General features: G+C 38.1%; 1 pseudogene; it reads right to left on the reverse strand.

The window, feature by feature from the left end:
- LOC100912112 (uncharacterized) overlaps positions 1–20,362 on the reverse strand; it is a 58,824-nt pseudogene that overhangs the window by 33,936 nt on the left and 4,526 nt on the right.

Here is a 20,362-nt window from a genome sequence, read left to right on the forward strand (position 1 = left end):
TTAGAAACATTAGAATGTGTGTAGGAAAATGTACATTTTTTGTTAAAGAACTCCAAATTTGAAACACCAGCTGTCAATATTTGGCTCAATATTCATAAGATGAAAATTTATAATTATAAAAAATAAGCTATCCAATGTCCTTTTTGTTCATTATAGCCATCTTTATTATGTTATTTACAGCTTTATAGTTAAGCGAATTAATTTCATGTGTTGCTGAATATTTTCATTTGATTAGTTACCAGGATATAGGGTCCAAAATAATACATTAATTTTAGCTCAACTTTTCCCAAATACAAGTGGTTTAAGTGACTTGTAACCTACTCCTAAAATCAGTAGTGAAGGAGGGGAGGAAATATGTTTATCAGTATGCATTGACTATTATGTTAATGATGAACTTTTGTCTATCATGTTTGCAGTCTACTTTGTGTTGAATTTCTATAACATCATGAATTTCTTTTTCTAAAATTTAATAATACTTCGAAGAATAATTGAATTTTTTAGAAAGGCAAAAAAGGCTCCTTTAGCTAAAAATTCAGCACAACCATAACAATTATGCAAATAATGATGTATGATACACACTTAACATCCAGTCCATCATATTTGTAGATTTAGATACGGTACATTACCATCATTTTAACTTAAAGAATTTACAATTCCTTGCCTGGATTATGTTGATTTTAACTTGTATTATCATCTGAAATTCATCCTTCAAAATCTGGAACATCTTTTAATGCTAAAGAACTTAAGTTCAATTATCAGACTATAATTAGTCTTCAACCCCATCAGAGATCTGAGAAGAAATGAATATGACCTGAATATGGAGGAAGCACAATGGCATAGCATCCAAAACTGTAAGATTCATAGAGAAAGTTGACAGCCTGGACACCCCACTACTTTCTATAAAATTGGAGCATCGAATCAGCCCTCTGCCCCAGAATCTTCTGACAGATCGTACCTGAAGCAGGAATTATGAAGGAGTAGATTATCCTATCTTGACAGAGCTTAGCAATCAACTATCCCACATCTGTCTGTACTTTTTTGGAAAGTACTTTTGTCTACACATGAATTAAGGCAATTCTTGCCCAGTGGTTACATTGCCATGATCTAAACAACTCAACTTGGAGATAATGATGCTCAATAGCTTCCTTGAAGTACAATGCAGATACTGTAAAGTGTGTATGTTTGAGAGTCAAATAATCTTCAATAATGAAGTAATATTAAATGCCATATTCTGTTTATGTCTGATGCTTTTGAAGATTATACATACGTGTGTGTGTGTGTGTGTGTGTGTGTGTGTTTGTATTCAATACTTATACATTGATTGTAGTTAGCAATGCACTACTTAAATAATCTTTAAAACACTTGTAGGAATCAATGAAATTGAAATGTAATATGACCAGGAGTTTCACTATTTGAATATTAAATCACATTACTTAATCATCCTAAAGAATTTGTAATGGCAGCTATTATAAAGCGTGGATCTAAGCCTCAGTATTCTTAAATAAGTTGCATAGACACAATTCCTATCTAAGAGAAACAACATTAATATTAAATTTTGTGTTAATATACAAAATTTTTATTGCAATCAAACCTTAAATGTGTATCAATACATATATATTCAGTACCATTGTAAGAAATTATAACTTTAATTTTACATGAAATGTAAAGATTTCTACCAAGATTATGGCTATACAAAATTTTTGTAATATTACTATATCTCACCTTTATTTTCTATGTCATCTTCCTTTACTTAAGAAATCAGGAAAAGAAGAATAAAGAAAAGTTAGGAATCACTGAGTCTAAGTTCTCCAGTTTCCTCTCTGTCCAAAGCTACAATATTTGCAAGTTGTCCTTTAAAATGACAACATATCTATGATTCATAAAATAACCACAACCATCCACCCCAACATACAGGAATTGGGTGATCATATTTTGCTTCATTCTATGTGAATTGGGGCTATGGATTCCCTTCTGGGTGCTTAATGAGAAATAGGAATATTGGATTTATAAAAGTAATGTTAGCTGGCATTATTTGTTGTGCTGGTTCCATGTTCTAAGATAGGTCATGGTTTAGCTAAGTTCCTGAATAAAAGAGTCTAAAAAATAACATGTCCCCAAGGAGTGTTGACACACCCAAGCTCACAGACTCATAGGCTTACAGGCTCAGAGGATGGCCAAACTCCCATCGGAGATAGCAAGGCCAGTTAGCAAGAGATAACCAGATGGCAAGAGGCAAACAAAAGAAAGTACTGAAATAAACCAATGCCACTTGGCATCTTTAGAACTCAGGCCTTCCAAAACAGGAAACCATGGATGCCAACACTCAACGGAAAAGCAAGATTCAGATGTAAAACTATGCCACATGAAGATGATAGAAGGACATAAATAACTTCCTTAAAGAAATAAAGGAAAACACAACCAAAGAGTTAAAGGACTTGACCAAAAACATCCAAAATCTAAAAATGGAAATAGAAGAAATGAAGAAACCACAAAGAGAGACAACCTTGGAGACTGAAAACCTAGGAGAGAGATCAGAAGTCATAGATGAATGCATCACCAACAGAGTATAAGAGGCAGAATAGAGAATCTCAGAAGCAGAAGATAACATAGAAAACATTGACATAATAGTCAAAGAAAGTGCAGTTTGACAAAAGCTCCTAACCCAAAACATCCAGGAAATCCAGAACACAATGAGAAGACCAAACATAAGGATAATAGGTATACAAGAGAATAAAGATTTCCAAATTAAAGGGCCAGTGAATATCTTCTACAAAATTATAGAAGAAAACTTCCCAAACCTAAAGATATAGATGCCTGTGCACATACAAGAAGCCCAGAGAATTCCAAATAGACTGGCCAGAAACGAAACTCCTTCCATCACATAATAATCAAAACACCAAATGCACAAAACAAAGAAAAATTTTGTATGGTGATATAAGTATCACCAAAAGAATACAAGTGATAGAAGGGAGAATCTCTGGTGTAGAATATAACTAGAAAACATTGACATAACAGTCAAAGAAAATGAAAATTGCAAAAAGAACCTAACTCAAACCATCCAGGAAATCTAGCACACAATGAAAAGACCAAACATAGAAAAAATAGGTATAGAATAAAGACTTCCAACTCAAAGTGTTCGGAAGTATCAACAAAATTATAGAAGAAAACGTCACTAACCTAAAGAGCTGCCCAGAAACACAAAAGAAGCCTACAGAATGCCAAATAGATTGGACTCAAAAAGAAATACCTCCCATCACAAAATAATCAAAACATGAAATGCAAAGAACAAAGAAAGAATATTAAAAGCAATCAGGGAAAGAGGTTAAGTAACATATAAGGACAAATTTATCAAAGTTACACCGATTTTCTCAATGGAAGAGTCTGAAAGCAGGAATATCTTGGGCACGATTCATACAGAACCCAAGAGAATAAAAATGACAACCCATGCTGAGATGCACAGCAAAGATCTCAATGACCATTGATGGCCAAGCCAAGATATTCCTTAACAAAACCACATTTAAAAGAAATCCACAAATCCAGTCACACAAAGGATAATAGATGGAAAACTCCTACACAAGTAGGGAAACTGCATCCAAGAAAAAGCAAGAAATTAATCTTCTTACAATAAACCCAGCAGAAGAGAGAAACATAAACATAATGCTACCTTTAACAACAAAAATAAAGGAAGCAACAATCATTGGTCCTTGATACCTCTAAGCATGAATAAACTCAATTCTCCAATAAAAAGACAGACTAAGAGCCTTGATAGTTAAACAAGACCTAGCATTATGCTGCATACTGGAAAAATATCTCAATGACAAAAACAGATACTACCTGAGAATAAAAGTCTGGGAAATATTTTCAAGGAAAATGGTCCCAAGAAATAAGCCAGAATACCCATTCATCAAATAAAATTGACTGTAAACCAAAAGTTATCCAAAAGGTAAGGAAGGACACATACACATAAACGTTAAATTTTCCTAAGATGGATTGGGTGAGTGGGAGTAGGAGCATATTAATAGAAGCAGGTGAAGGGGAGAGGACGGGATATGGGATGAAGGGTATAACATTTGAAATGTAAAGACATAAAATATCCAATAAAAACATCTCCCAAGTTTAACTCTGAACTCTATGCCCCAAATGCATGGGCACACATGCTTGGAAAAGAAATGTTACTAAAGTAACATTCTCAAAACAGTCAGAGTATCTAAGTTCAAAACCTCAGTTGACAACACAAGTTGGCCAGGATGTGGAGAAAGGAACACTCCTTCATTGCTGGTGGGATTGCAAACTGGTACAACCACTCTGGAAATCAGTCTGAAGGTTCTTCAGAAAATTGGATATTACACTACCTGAGGACATCGCTATACCTCTCCTGGGCATATACCCAAAAGATTCTCCAACATACAAAGAGGACACATGTTCCACTATGTTCATAGCAGCCTTATTTATAATAGTCAGAAGCTGGAAAGAATCCAGATGCCCTTCAACAGAGGAATGGATAAAGAAAATGTGGTACATTTACACAATAGAGCACTACTTACCTACTATTAAAAACAATGACCTCATTAAATTAATAGGCAAATGGATCAAACTAGAAAATATTATCCTGAGTGAGATAACCCAGCCACAAATTGGCAGACGTGGTATGCACTCACTGATAAGTGGATATTAACTCAAAAGCTCAGAACACCCAAGATACAATTAAAGATCATATGAAAGCTCAAGAAGAAAAACTTAAATGTGGCTACTTCAGCCCTTCTAAGAAGAGGCAACAAAATACTCACAAGAGAAACTGTGGAGACAAAATGTGAAGCTATGTATGCAAGTGGAATGTCCTCATTGGTTAGTTGTTCAGTCCCTGGGAGCTCTGGTTGGTTCATAATTTTGTTCTTGCTACGGGGTTGCAAATCCCTTCAGCTCCTTCAGTCCTTTCTCAAACTCCTCCTTTGAGGTCCTCATACTCAATCCAATGATTAGCTGCAAGCATCCTCATTGGTATTAGTAAGGCCCTGGCAGACCTGCTCAGGAGACATCCGTATCTTGCTCATGTCAGCAAGTAGTTCTTGGTAATAGCAATAGTGACTGGGTTTGGTGACTGTGTATGGTATGGATTCCCAGGGGGCCAGTCTCTGGTTGACCTTTTCTTCAGTCCATGCTCCACTATTTGTCCCTGTATTTCCTCCCATGAGTATTTTGTTCTCCTTTTAACAAAAACTGATATATTCACATTTTTGTCTTTCTTCTTCTTGAGCTTCATATGATCTGTGTATTTTTCTCATGTATTCCAAGCTTTTGGACTGATATCCACTTATCAGTGAGTGCATATCATGTATGTTCTTTAGTGACTGGATTACCTCACTCAGTATGATATTTTTCTAGTTCCATCCATTTGCCTAAGAATTTCATGTCTTTGTTTTTAATTGCTAAGTAGTACTCCATTGATTTATTAACCTTTGTAATCTATCTGCTAGACGCTGGTTCCAAATTTTATTGCTATCTCTTTGCTGTTCAGTCTGATGAATGAAATCCTGCATTATTGCTTCTGAACTACTTTCCAGCTCCTGCCTTCAACCTAAAATTTACTCTGTTTGTTGTTTATCTTGACATATAAATTCCTGTACATTTAGTTCCAATATGTTCTCTAGTTTTTGTTACCACGTCTTAAATGTATCTCTCCATTGTTTGGTTTCATCTAAGAAATCCTATATCTTTTGTTCTAGCATCTCTTTATCTCCTGTCTAAAATCTTCATTTCATTTTTCTGTTGCTTATCTTGATGTATACATTCTTGTACCTTTAGTTTCAATATTTCCTCTAGCCCATGTTGTCATGTCTTATATTTATCTCTCTGTTGCTCACTGTCATCTATGCATTTATACATCTTTTGTTCTAGCATCTTTTCCATCTTCTGTCTCCAACCTATAAAATTCTCATTACTTTTCTAAGGATTGTAATTTTTTATCTAGGGCCCTATTTTTTGAGACATAAAGCATCCACGATAATTATCATTGTGATAGTAACTGATGAGGTGTGGTGTCAATTACCTTTAAATCTATTCTTGTTGCATCATTCAAAATATTATCCAATAAAACACAAAAATTATTTATTATCTAATATATATTATCAATTTATAATTATTAGTGCCTGATCTAGAGCATCTTGTACCTTCGTTTCCCTCTGCTGTTCGACTCAGGAAACTGCAGTCCTTTACAATTCTTTTATTTGAAAAGAAAGGCTAACTGTATAAAAACCTGTGGCTTCTATGCTTCTGAACATTGTGTCTTGCTTTGGCTGTGGCTGGCAGTATGCACCAATCTCAAGGAGATTGTATTTCAAGCTGATGGTAGATCAGGTTTGGCTCTTCCATCTCCTTTTTAGATATGAGGGATAGAGGAAATTGAGCATCAGAAAGCTCCCCCTGGCTGTGATTCCCAGTCAGCTGAGAGGCTTTGAAGAAGGATTGGATATGGGAGGATAAGCAATGAAATATAAGGGATCAGGAAATTTAACAGAGATGTGTCATAATGGGGGCTAGGGAACAGGAGATAGCCACCAGAAAGTCCCAGATACCAGGAAAGCAAGAGGCTCCCAGGATCCAAATGGGATGAGGTTAGCTGAAATGTCCAACACAGGGGAGGGAGAACATGTAGAGACCATATCTAGAGGCTAGGCAAGGCCCCCTATTTAAGTATGGGACCACCCACTCATCTACACATTTTAACCCAGAATTGCTCCTGTCTAAAGGAAATACAGGGAGAAAGTGTGGAACAGAGACTGAAGCAAAGGCCCTCCAGACACTGCCCCACCTGAGTATCCATCCCATATTCAGACACCAAGAAGTACTTGCTGAGAGGAGCCTGATATAGTTATCTTCTTAGAGGGTCTGCAAGAGAATGACAAATACAGATATGGATGCTCACAGACAAGCATTGGACTGAGCATAGAGACCCCAATGGAGGAATTAGGGAAAGGAGCTGAAGGAGCTGAAGGGTTTTGCAACCCCATAGGAAGAACAACAATATTAACTAACCAGATGCCCCAGTGTTCCCAGAGTCTAAACCACCAACAAAAAAGTACATATGGAGGCATCCATGGCTCTAGTTGCATAAGTAGCAGAGGATGGCCTTATCTGGCACCAGTGAAAGGAGAGGCCCTAGATTCTGTGAAGGCTTGATGCTCCTGTGTAAGCAAATACCAGGGCAGTAAGGTAGGAGTGGGTGGGGTAGCACGCTCAAAGAAGCAGAGGGGAGTGTGGAGTGGGGATATGATAGGGAGTTTGTGGATGGTCAACTGGGAAATGAGATGACATTTGAAATGTAAATTAGTAAAATGTACAATAAAAAGTGAAAATAATAAACTGCAATTTTCAGCTGTTTATCCTCAGTTTTGAGGGCTGCTTCTCAGGCAGCTGGGCCCCAGGGCCCTTGTTCCTTCTTTAAACTCGGGGAACCACAACCTTTTTGAGGCACTGACAGAGCCTAATTCCCAGCTCAGGGCTGAGGTGCTGCTTCTGATTGCCATGGTTTGCTTGTGGCTTGGAGAGGGAGCTTCATGGTATCTCTCTGTAGACCACTTTGATCAACTCAGCATTTAAAATGCACTGCTTCAGCTGTAGACCACAGACTTGGCTGTTTCTATTGCAGGAGGTGAATGATTATCTCAAGTTACTTGGGTTCTAAGCCAGACCTGGATGATGCAACAATTTGTTATTGGAATTTCCAAGCCCAATAAGCCCATATAAAATACCATGCAATCTTTTTGTTTTGATTATAAGATATAAGCTTAGATTGGGCAGATCTAACACTATGCTAACTTTGTTTCCAGGCACAAAACCCTTTACTACTTGCATTTTGTCCTGGCCACATATTTCTGCTCCATGATGGCTCCATAATCTTCTACCTTCTCTCCTTCCCTTGTTGTCTCCAGTCTACCTGCTCATCTCTCAAAGTCCTCTTGTCCCACATTTCCTCTCAACTGTCCAATCACAGGATCTAGTCTTTATTGAGCATTTAAACTGGGGAGAAGCTTCACAGAAGAGCACCTGAGTACATTTTCAGCAGCCCCTCCAGGAGAGTAAAAACAGCATCAGGACAAAGGACAACACAGAATCAATCTTGTCTGACATATCTCAATATTATCAGTTTGATTTCTGAATTTGTAGCTTTCAAAATTTCTTTACCTGCCACAATTCACTGACCATTCCAATGACTCTTATCCCCAAGCTCCTAAACCTAGGTTCTTGACCCCTCATATTTCACAACATCTGCTCTTTTTTTCATTTTTTAAAAGAAATTATCCACATGATTACCAGGGAAACATTAATTTCATTTCAATTTCCACAGACCTATACCTTGACCTTATCTTGCAACTCCCTAGCTTGATTCCCTTAGTGAAAAACCACATGAAACTAAGACTTCCTCTGTCACCTATACATGCCCTGGCCTCACTATGGAGGAAGAGTTCATGAGTCAGATCTGATCATAAACTTTATTTAACTTAACATAATTTCACACACCAGTGCCATCCCTTCTTCCCAATCTAACCTCCTTGAAAGACAGCTCTTGCACCACCGTTCCTTGTCATTCCTGAAAACAAACTTGCATGTAACATCTCCGCAAAATAATTTCCATCTTTGGGGAAAGGATTAGGCAAAAATTTTGTTTTTTATTTACTGTTTATTTATTTAATACAGTGCTGATTTTTAGGATTGCTTGTTAGTACAACCGTTCAGTCTCATATTTATTTATTTATTTATTTATTTATTTATTTATTTATTATCTATCTATCTATCTACTTTACACTCCAGATTTTATTCCCCTCCTTGTCCACCCTACAACTGTTCCACATCCCATACTTCCTCCCCATGCTATTTTACCACTAGGATGTTCCAACCCCACCCACTCCATCACAACACTAAACTCCCTGGGGCCTCCAGTCTCTTGAGGGTTATGTGTGTCTTCTTTGACTCAACCCGACCTCGCTGTCCTCTATTGTATATATGTTAAGGGTCTCATTTCAGCTGCTGTATGCTACCTGGTTGGTGATCCAGTGTCTGAGAAATCTCAAGGGTCCAGGTTAGTTGAGACTGCTGATCCTCCTATAGAGCCGAACTCCTCCTAAGCTTCTGCCAGCTTTTCCCTAATTCAACCACAGGGGTCAGCAGCTAAAGTTCATTGGTTGAGTGCAAGTATCTGCATGTGACTTTGTCAGGTGCTTGGTTGGGTCTTTCAGAGGGCAGTCATGATAGGTCCCTTTTTTGTGAGCTCTGCATAGGCTTGGCTGTAGTGTCAGAACTTGGAGCCTCCCAATGAGTTGGATCCCACTTCGGGCCTGTTGCTGAACCTTCTTTTCATCAGGCTCATCTCAATTTCCATCCTTGCAGTTCTTTCAGACAGGAACAATTATGGGTCATAGTTTTGACTGTGGGATTGCAACCCCATCACTCACTTGATGCCCTATCTTTCTGCTAGAGTTATGCTCTACAAGTTCCATCTCCCCACTATAGGCTATTTTACCTAAGGTTCCCTGCATTTATGTCCCAAAAGTCTCTTACCTCTCAGGTCTCTGGTATATTCTGGAGCCCTACCCCACACCAATCTCTTACCTCCTGAGGTTGCCTGTTTCAGTACATTTCTGCTGGCCCTTAGTACTTCAGTCCTATTCCCCCACCTAATACCAGATCAGCCTCCTCTATTCCTGCCCCTGCCCATTTTTAACATTAATTAATACACGACTATGATGCATTATGTAGAAGGCACTAACCTATGGGTATATCAGTATTTCTTTAAAAGTAATTTTATTTCAATCCTTCTTGAGCAGAATAATGCAATGGGTTTTCTATACCTATTGAATTTCAATCCCTTTTCCACTTCTGCAAATATTCCATCAGTTTCACCTCATAGAATGGGTCTTAAATCCATTTAAATTATGGCGTTTACTTACATAACACTTGTGACACTATTATACCAGTACAACTCCAAGCAAATCACTGCTGTAGTTCTCAGGTTTGGCATTTGTTTGATATTAACAATAGCAAGCAGTCTAATTTTCATTAATATAAATATAAATCAGTAGTGGGTGAAACTTTATTTAACAGGAGCTCTATTTCTTCATGTTCAACTACAAAAAATATTTTCTCCAAAGATTTTCATACTTATATATCACTGTAGAGAATCATGAATGGCCTTGAAATAACATTTTTTGTTTTATCTCAGGAAGAATACTGTTTATAGAATCCTATTCATTATGGCTCAAAATAATGTATCCCATTTTGGTCCTCTGGGAGTTTATTGAAAGCATAAGATGTTTGGTCTGGGAGGTATCTCCCAATTTAAATTCCTTGCAAATATGTTCATATTTACTTTGATTCTTCTTTGGTGGATTTCCATAAGTTTTTTTGAGTATTTTTATTGGATTTATTTTCATTTAAATTTTGATTATAATCCCCCTTTCCATTTTCCCATCCATAAACACCCTATCCCATCCTACATCCACCTGCTTCTATGAGGGTGTTCCCCCACCCACCCATTCCTGCCTCCCTGCCCTAACATTCCCCTACACTGGGGCATTGACCCTTGGCAGGCCAAGGGCTTCTCCTCCCACTGATGCCCAAAAGGCCATCCTCTGCTACATATGAGGATAGAGCCATAGGTCAATCCCTGTGTACTCTCTGGATGGGGATTTTGTCCCTGGGAGCGCTGGTTGGTTGGCATTGTTATTATTATGGGGCTGCATATCCCTTCAACTCCTTCAATCTTTTCTCTAACTCCTCCAATAGCGACCCTGTTCTCAGTTCAAAGGTTAGCTGGGAGCATTCACCTCTCTATGCTCTCAGAGTGCCACTCAGGAGACAGCTATATCAGGCTCCTGTCAGCTTCTACTTCTTGGCATCAGTGAGATTGTCTGGGTTCAGTGAATGTACATGGTCTGGATCCCCAGTTGGACCAATCGCTGGATGGCTTTTCCTTCAGTCTTTGCTTCAAACTGTGTCTCCATATTTCTTTCTATGAATATTTTTGTTCCCCCTTCTAAGAAGGACTGAGGCATCCACACTTTGGTCATACTTCTTCTTGAGCTTCATGTGGTCTGTAGTTTGTATCCTGGGTAATGTGAGATTTTAGGCTTATAGCCACTTATCATTAAGTGCATACTATGTGTTTTGTTTTGTTTTGTTTTTGACTGACTTACCACACTCAGGATGATATTTCTTACTTTTATGTAGGCCAACTACACAATATTGCTGTCAGGAGGCTTCCCCTGGAATGTAGTAGATGAACATATAGTCAGTGAAAAAGCAGACCTCATCATATACAAGAAAATTGAGATAATACCATGCATCCAATAAGATTATCACAGACTAAGACTGGCCTTCAGTAACAACAAAATTTACTGAATGCCCACAAACACACGGAATCTGAACAATGATAACTTAGTCAAGGAAGAAATAAAGAGAAAAAAATAAAGAATTTTTAGAATTTAATGAAAATGAAAGCACAAAACATCCCAAATTAAAGGAGAAAATGAAAGGAGCACAAAGAGAAAAATTCATACCTCTGATTGCCTACAAAAAGAAACTTGAGACAGCATAGACTAGCAGCTTGACAGCACACCTAAAAGCTCTAGAATAAAAGGAGGAAATACAATCAAAAGGAGTAGACAGCAGAAAATAATCAGACTCCGAGATGAAATCAATCAAGTAGAACCAAAATAACTACACAAAGAATCAATAAAACCAGGAGTTGGTTCTTTTGGAAAATCAACAAGATAGATAATCCCTTAGCCAGACTCACCAGAGGACACAGAGAGAGAGTCTGCAAATTAACAAGGTAAGAAATGAAAAGGGAGGCACAACAGCAGAATCTGAGGAAATTTAAAAAATCATCAGATCCTACCACAAAAGCCTATATTCAACAAAACTGGAAAATTTGGACAAAATGGACAATTTTCTAGACAGATACAAGATAACAAAGTTAAACCAGGTTCAGATAAACCATATAAGCAGTAATTGAAATCTTCTAACTAAAAAAAAGCCTAGGACAAGATGTGTTATTGAAGAATTTTATCAGATCTTCATAGAAGACCTGATACCAATACTGTCCAAACTATTTAACAAAATAGAAACTGAAGAACCACTACGCAATTTCTTCCATGTAGTAACATTTATGCTTATAACTAAACCACACAAAGACCCAACAAAGAAAGAAAACTTCAAACAAATTTCCCTTATGAATTTAGAGGCAAAATTACTAAATTAGATTCTTGCACTTTGAATTCAAGAAAATAACAAAATGGTCATCTATCATGATCAAGTAGGCTTCACCCCAGGATTACAGGAAAGGTTCAATATATGGAAATCCATCAACATATACAACTGAATAAACAAAATCAAAGGAAAAATGCATGAATATCTCTTTAGATGCAGAGAAACATATGACAAAATTCAGCACCCCTTCATATTGAAAGTATTAGAAAGATGAATTCAAGAACCATACCTAAACATCATAACACCAGCAAGACAGTAGCTGACATCATATTAAATGGAAAGAATCTTGATGCAATATCACTAAAATCCGGGACTAGATATGGTTGCCCATTTTCTCCCTACTTATTCAAAATAGTACTCAAAGTCCTAGCCAGAACATTCAGACAACAAAAGGAGGTCAAAGGGATATAAATTGGAAAGGAAGAAGTCAAAATATCACTATTTGCAGATGATATGATACTATACTTAAGTGACCCAAAATTTTCACCAGAGAACTCCTAAACCAGATAAAAACTTCAGCAAACTGGTTGGCTATAAAATTAACTCAAACAAATTAGTATCTTTCCTTTACTCAAAAGGTAAACAGGCTGAGAAAAAAAATTAGGGAAACAACATTCTTCACGATAGACACAAATAATAGAAAATATTTCAGTGTGACTCTAACTAAGCAAGTGAAAATCTCTATGACAAAATCTTCAAGTGTTTGAAGAAAGAAATTAAGGAAGATCTCAGAAGATGGAAAGATGGCGTATGCTCATGGATTGGAATGATTAATGTTTTTGAAATGTTCATTTTGCCAAAAGCAATCTACAGATATAATGCATTACCAATCAAAATTCCAACACAATTCTTCATAGAGTTTGAAAGCAATTTGAAAATTAATTTGGAATAACAAAAAGGACCAGAGTAGAAAAAACTATTGTCATCACTATAAAAACATCTAGGGAATCACCATCCCTGACCTCAAGATGTATTACAGAGTAATTATAATAAAAACTGTGTGGTATTGGTACAGAGACAGGAAGGTAGATCGATGTGATAGAATTGAAGATCCAGAAATGAACTCACACACCTATGGTCACTTTATCTTTGAAAAAGAACTAAAAACTTAAAGTGGAAAAAAGACAGAATTTTCAACAAATGGTGCTGATTCAAATGGCAGTCAGAATGATGAAGAATGCAAATTGATCCATTCTTATTGTCCTGTACAAACCTCAAGTTCAAGCTAATCAAGAGCCTCCATAAAACCCAGATACACTCAAATTATTTGAAGAAAATGTGGAGAACAGCCTCAAACTTACGGGCACTGGGGAAATTTTCGTGAACAGAACACCAATGGCTTATGCTCTAAGATCAACAATGGCCAAATGAAACTTCATTAAATTGAAAAGATTCTGTAAAGCATAAGGTTTTATATAAGCCCTTTAGTATTTGTTTGTGCCTGATGTTCTCCTCGCAGAAATGTGGTTACATTTCATTGCTCAGTCATCAACAAACTTGAGAAAAGATTTTGCCAGGCAAGTTTCCTTTACTTTAGCAATCTCTATTTGAGATACATATTTACCTATTACTGCCTGTGGGTAAAATCTGAAAATATTTCGTAGGCTTCAGATTTGGGATATGAAAAATATTTTAAAAAATGAACAAGTTAAGAGATATAGAGGATGAAAAAAGCTTAAACACACCCAAGTAAAGCTTGATAAAGAACAAATTTATTTATAGTGAGTTGAGGGCCAAATGAGTTTCCTGTAGGAATAAGAAACTTCTCTGGGACCATTTTAACAGATGTGATAAAGGCAGAAGGCCCCATTTCAGGCATCTAGAAGTGCCTCTATGGAAATACACTTGGTCTTTACATGACTCTCTGGTCTTAAATAGCTTATCTCAGACAGAAACATGACCACACCAGAGTGACATGGTGGATATCCTGAGATCTACTGGCAACACAGCAGGTAAATGTTTACTTCTTTTTTTATCTTTATTAACTTGAGTATTTCTTATTTACACTTCAATTGTTATTCCCCTTCCTGGTTTCATGCCCAACATCCATCTAACCCCTCCTCCTCCCCTTCTATATGGGCTTCCCCTCTCCATCCTCCCCCCATTACCACCCTGCCCACAACAAACACGTTCGCTGGGGGTTCAGTCTTGGCAAGAACAAGGGCTTCCCCTTCCACTGGTGCTCTTACTAGGCTATTCATTGCTACCTATGAGGTTGGAGCCCAGGGTCAGTCCATGTATAGACTTTGGGTAGTGTCTTAGTCCCTGGAAGCTCAGGTTGGTTGGCATTATTTTTCATATGGGGTCTCAAGCCCCTTCAACTCTTCCAGTCCTTTCACTGATTCCTTCAACGAGGGTCCCGTTCTCAGTTCAGTGGTTTGCTGCTAACATTTGCCTATGTATTTGGTGTATTGTGGGTGTGTCTCTCAGGAGAGATCTACATGTAGTTCCTGTCGGCCCGCACTTCTTTCCTTCATCCATCTTATCTAGTTTGGTGGCTGTATATGTATGGGACACATGTGGGGCAGGCTCTGAATGGGTGTTCCTTCTGCCTCTGTTCTAAACTTTGCCTCCCTATTCCCTGCCAAGGGTATTATTGTTCCCCTTTTAAAGAAGGAGTGAAGCATTCACATTTTGGTCTGTGCATCTAGGGTAATTCAAGCATTTGGGCTAATAGGCACTTACCAATGAGTGCATACCATGGGTGATTTTCTGTGATTGGGTTACCTCACTCAAGATGATATTTTCTAGTTCCATCCATTTGCCTATGGATTTCATAAAGTCATTGTTTTTGATAGCTGAGTAATATTCCATTGTGTAGATGTACCACATTTTCTGTATCCATTCCTCTGTTGAAGGGCATCTGGGTTCTTTCCAGCTGCTGGCTATTTATAAATAAGGCTGCTATGAACATAGTGGAGCACCTGTATTTGTTATATGCTGGGGTATCTTTTGGGTATATGCCCAAGAGTGGTATAGCTGGGTCCTCAGGTAGTTCAATGTCTAATTTTCTGAGGAGCCTACAGAATGATTTTCAGAATGGTTGTACCAGTCTGCAATCCCACCATCAATGGAGGAGTGTTCCTCTTTCTCCACATCCTCGCCAGCATTTGCTGTCACCTGAGGTTTTGATCTTAGCCATTCTCACTGGTGTGAGGTGTATTCTCAGGGTTGTTTTGATTTGAATTTCCCTTATGACTAAAGATGTTGAACATTTCTATAGGTGTTTCTCAGCAATTCAGTATTCCTCAGCTGTGAATTCTTTGTTTAGCTCTGAACCCCATTTTTTTAATACGGTTATTTGTCTCCCTGTGGTCTAACTTCTTGAGTTCTTTGTATATTTTGTATATAAGCCCTCTATCTGTTGCAGGATTGGTAAAGATCTTTTCCCAACCTGTTGGTTGTAATTTTGTCCTAACAACAGTGTCCTTTGCCTTACAGAATCTTTGCAGTTTTATGAGATCCCATTTGCCAATTCTTGATCTTAGAGCATAAGCCATTGGTGTTTGGTTCAGGAAATTTTCTCTAGTGCCCATGTGTTTGAGATGCTTCCCCACTTTTTCTTCTATTGGTTTGAATGTATCTGGTTTGATATGGAGGTCCTAGTTCCACTTGGACTTAAGCTTTGTACAGGGTGATAAGCATGGATCGATCTGCATTCTTCTACACACTGACCTCCAGTTGAACCAGCACCATTTGCTAAAAATGCTATCTTTTTTTTTTCCATTGGATGGTTTTGGCTCCTTTGTCAATAATTAAGTGATCATAGGTGTGTGGGTTCATTTCTGGGTCTTCAATTCTATTCCACTGGTCTATCTGTCTGTCTCTGTACCGATACCATGCAGTTTTTATCACTATTGCTCTGTAATACTGCTTGAGTTCAGGGATAGTGATTTCCCAGAAGTCCTTTTATTTTTGAGAATAGTTTTAGCTATCCTGGGTTTTTTTTGTTATTCCAGATGAATTTGCAAATTTTTCTGTCTAACTGTCTGAAGAAATGGTTTGGTATTTTGATGGGGATTGCATTGAATCTGTAGATCGCTTTTTGTAAAATGGCCACTTTTACTATATTAATCCTGCCAATCCATGACTGTTTGCTTCTTAAAGCTTCTTTCTTTTTTTTTTTTTGCTTTTTTTTTATTTATTATTTTTTTTATTAACTTGAGTATTTCTTATATACATTTCGAGTGTTATTCCCTTTCCCGGTTTCCGGGCAAACATCCCCCTCCCCCCTCCCCTTCCTTATAGGTGTTCCCCTCCCAACCCTCCCCCCATTGCCGCCCTCCCCCCATAGACTAGTTCACTGGGGGTTCAGTCTTAGCAGGACCCAGGGCTTCCCCTTCCACTGGTGCTCTTACTAGGATATTCATTGCTACCTATGGGGTCAGAGTCCAGGGTCAGTCCATGTATAGTCTTTAGGTAGTGGCTTAGTCCCTGGAAGCTCTGGTTGCTTGGCATTGTTGTACTTTTGGGGTCTCGAGCCCCTTCAAGCTCTTCCAGTTCTTTCTCTGATTCCTTCAATAGGGGACCTATTCTCAGTTCAGTGGTTTGCTGCTGGCATTCGCCTCTATATTTGCTGTATTCTGGCTGTGTCTCTCAGGAGCGATCTACATCCGGCTCCTGTCGGTCTGCACTTCTTTGCTTCATCCATCTTGTCTAATTGGGTGGCTGTATATGTATGGGCCACATGTGGGGCAGGCTCTGAATGGGTGTTCCTTCAGTCTCTGTTTTAATCTTTGCCTCTCCCTTCCCTGCCAAGGGTATTCTTTTTCCTCATTTAAAGAAGGAGTGAAGCATTCACATTTTGATCATCCGTCTTGAGTTTCCTTTGTTCTAGGGATCAAGGGTAATTCAAGCATTTGGGCTAATAGCCACTTATCAATGAGTGCATACCATGTATGTCTTTCTGTGATTGGGTTAGCTCACTCAGGATGATATTTTCCAGTTCCAACCATTTGCCTACGAATTTCATAAACTCGTTGTTTTTGAAAGCTGAGTAATATTCCATTGTGTAGATGTACCACATTTTCTGTATCCATTCCTCTGTTGAAGGGCATCTGGGTTCTTTCCATTTTCTGGCTATTATAAATAAGGCTGCGATGAACATAGTGGAGCACGTGTCTCTTTTATATGTTGAGGCATCTTTTGGGTATATGCCCAAGAGAGGTATAGCTGGATCCTCAGGCAGTTCAATGTCCAATTTTCTGAGGAACCTCCAGACTGATTTCCAGAATGGTTTTACCAGTCTGCAATCCCACGAACAATGGAGGAGTGTTCTTCTTTCTCCACATCCTCGCCAGCATCTGCTGTCACCTGAGTTTTTGATCTTAGCCAATCGCACTGGTGTGAGGTGATATCTCAGGGTTGTTTTGATTTGCATTTCCCTTATGACTAAAGATGTTGAACATTTCTTTAGGTGTTTCTCAGCCATTCGGCATTCCTCAGCTGTGAATTCTTTGTTTAGCTCTGAACCCCATTTTTTAATAGGGTTATTTGTTTCCCTGCGGTCTAACTTCTTGAGTTCTTTGTATATTTTGGATATAAGGCCTCTATCTGTTGTAGGATTGGTAAAGATCTTTTCCCAATCTGTTGGTTGCCGTTTTGCCTAACCACAGTGTCCTTTGCCTTACAGAAGCTTTGCAGTTTTATGAGATCCCATTTGTCGATTCTTGATCTTAGAGCATGAGCCATTGGTGTTTTGTTCAGGAAATTTTTTCCAGTGCCCATGTGTTCCAGATGCTTCCCTAGTTTTTCTTCTATTAGTTTGAGTGTGTCTGGTTTGATGTGGAGGTCCTTGATCCACTTGGACTTAAGCTTTGTACAGGGTGATAAGCATGGATCGATCTGCATTCTTCTACATGTTGCCCTCCAGTTGAACCAGCACCATTTGCTGAAAATGCTATCTTTTTTCCATTGGATGGTTTTGGCTCCTTTGTCAAAAATCAAGTGACCATAGGTGTGTGGGTTCATTTCTGGGTCTTCAATTCTATTCCATTGGTCTATCTGTCTGTCTCTGTACCAATACCATGCAGTTTTTATCACTATTGCTCTGTAATACTGCTTGAGTTCAGGGATAGTGATTCCCCCTGAAGTTCTTTTATTGTTGAGGATAGCTTTAGCTATCCTGGGTTTTTTGTTATTCCAGATGAATTTGCAAATTTTTCTGTCTAACTCTTTGAAGAATTGGATTGGTATTTTGATGGGGATTGCATTGAATCTGTAGATTGCTTTTGGTAAAATGGCCATTTTTACTATATTAATCCTGCCAATCCATGAGCATGGGAGATCTTTCCATCTTCTGAGGTCTTCTTCAATTTCTTTCCTCAGGGTCTTGAAGTTCTTATTGTACAGATCTTTTACTTGCTTGGTTAAAGTCACACCGAGGTACTTTATATTATTTGGGTCTATTATGAAGGGTGTCGTTTCCCTAATTTCTTTCTCGGCTTGTTTCTCTTTTGTATAGAGGAAGGCAACTGATTTATTTGAGTTAATTTTATACCCAGCCACTTTGCTGAAGTTGTTTATCAGCTTTAGTAGTTCTCTGGTGGAACTTTTGGGATCACTTAAATATACTATCATGTCATCTGCAAATAGTGATATTTTGACCTCTTCTTTTCCGATCTGTATCCCTTTGATCTCCTTTTGTTGTCTGATTGCTCTGGCTAGAACTTCAAGAACTATATTGAATAAGTAGGGAGAGAGTGGGCAGCCTTGTCTAGTCCCTGATTTTAGTGGGATTACTTCAAGTTTCTCTCCATTTAGTTTAATGTTAGCAACTGGTTTGCTGTATATGGCTTTTACTATGTTTAGGTATGGGCCTTGAATTCCTATTCTTTCCAGGACTTTTATCATGAAGGGGTGTTGAATTTTGTCAAATGCTTTCTCAGCATATAATGAAATGATAATGTCCTTCTGTTCTTTCAGTTTGTTTATATGATGGATCACGTTGATGGTTTTCCGTATATTAAACCATCCCTGCATGCCTGGGATGAAGCCTACTTGATCATGGTGGATGATTGTTTTGATGTGCTCTTGGATTCGGTTTGCCAGAATTTTATTGAGTATTTTTGCGTCGATATTCATAAGGGAAATTGGTCTGAAGTTCTCTTTCTTTGTTGTGTCTTTGTGTGGTTTAGGTATAAGAGTAATTGTGGCTTCGTAGAAGGAATTCGGTAGGGCTCCATCTGTTTCAATTTTGTGGAATAGTTTGGATAATATTGGTATGAGGTCTTCTATGAAGGTTTGATAGAATTCTGCACTAAACCCGTCTGGACCTGGGCTCTTTTTGGTTGGGAGACCTTTAATGACTGCTTCTATTTCCTTAGGAGTTATGGGGTTGTTTAACTGGTTTATCTGTTCCTGATTTAACCTCGATACCTGGTATCTGTCTAGGAAATTGTCCATTTCCTGAAGATTTTCAAATTTTGTTGAATATAGGTTTTTATAGGAAGATCTGATGATTTTTTGAATTTCCTCCGAATCTGTAGTTATGTCTCCCTTTTCATTTCTGATTTTGTTAATTTGGACACACTCTCTGTGTCCTCTCGTTAGTCTGGCTAAGGGTTTATCTATCTTGTTGATTTTCTCAAAGAACCAACTTTTGGTTCTGTTGATTCTTTCTATGGTCCTTTTTGTTTTACTTGGTTGATTTCAGCTCTGAGTTTGATTATTTCCTGCCTTCTACTCCTCCTGGGTGTATTTGCTTCTTTTTGTTCTAGAGCTTTTAGGTGTGCTGTCAAGCTGCTGACATATGCTCTTTCCTGTTTCTTTCTGCAGGCACTCAGCGCTATGAGTTTTCCTCTTAGCACAGCTTTCATTGTTTCCCATAAGTTTGAGTATGTTGTATCTTCATTTTCATTAAATTCTAAAAAGTTTTTAATTTCTTTCTTTATTTCTTCCTTGACCAGGTTATCATTGAGTAGAGCATTGTTCAATTTCCACGTATATGTGGGCATTCTTCCCTTATTGTTATTGAAGACCAGTTTTAGGCCCTGGTGGTCCGATAGCACGCATGGGATTATTTCTATCTTTCTGTACCTGTTGAGGCCCGTTTTTTGACCAATTATATGGTCAATTTTGGAGAAAGTACCATGAGGAG

Source organism: Rattus norvegicus, chromosome X (assembly GCF_036323735.1).
Source record: "Rattus norvegicus strain BN/NHsdMcwi chromosome X, GRCr8, whole genome shotgun sequence".
Classification (NCBI taxonomy): Eukaryota; Metazoa; Chordata; class Mammalia; order Rodentia; family Muridae; genus Rattus; species Rattus norvegicus.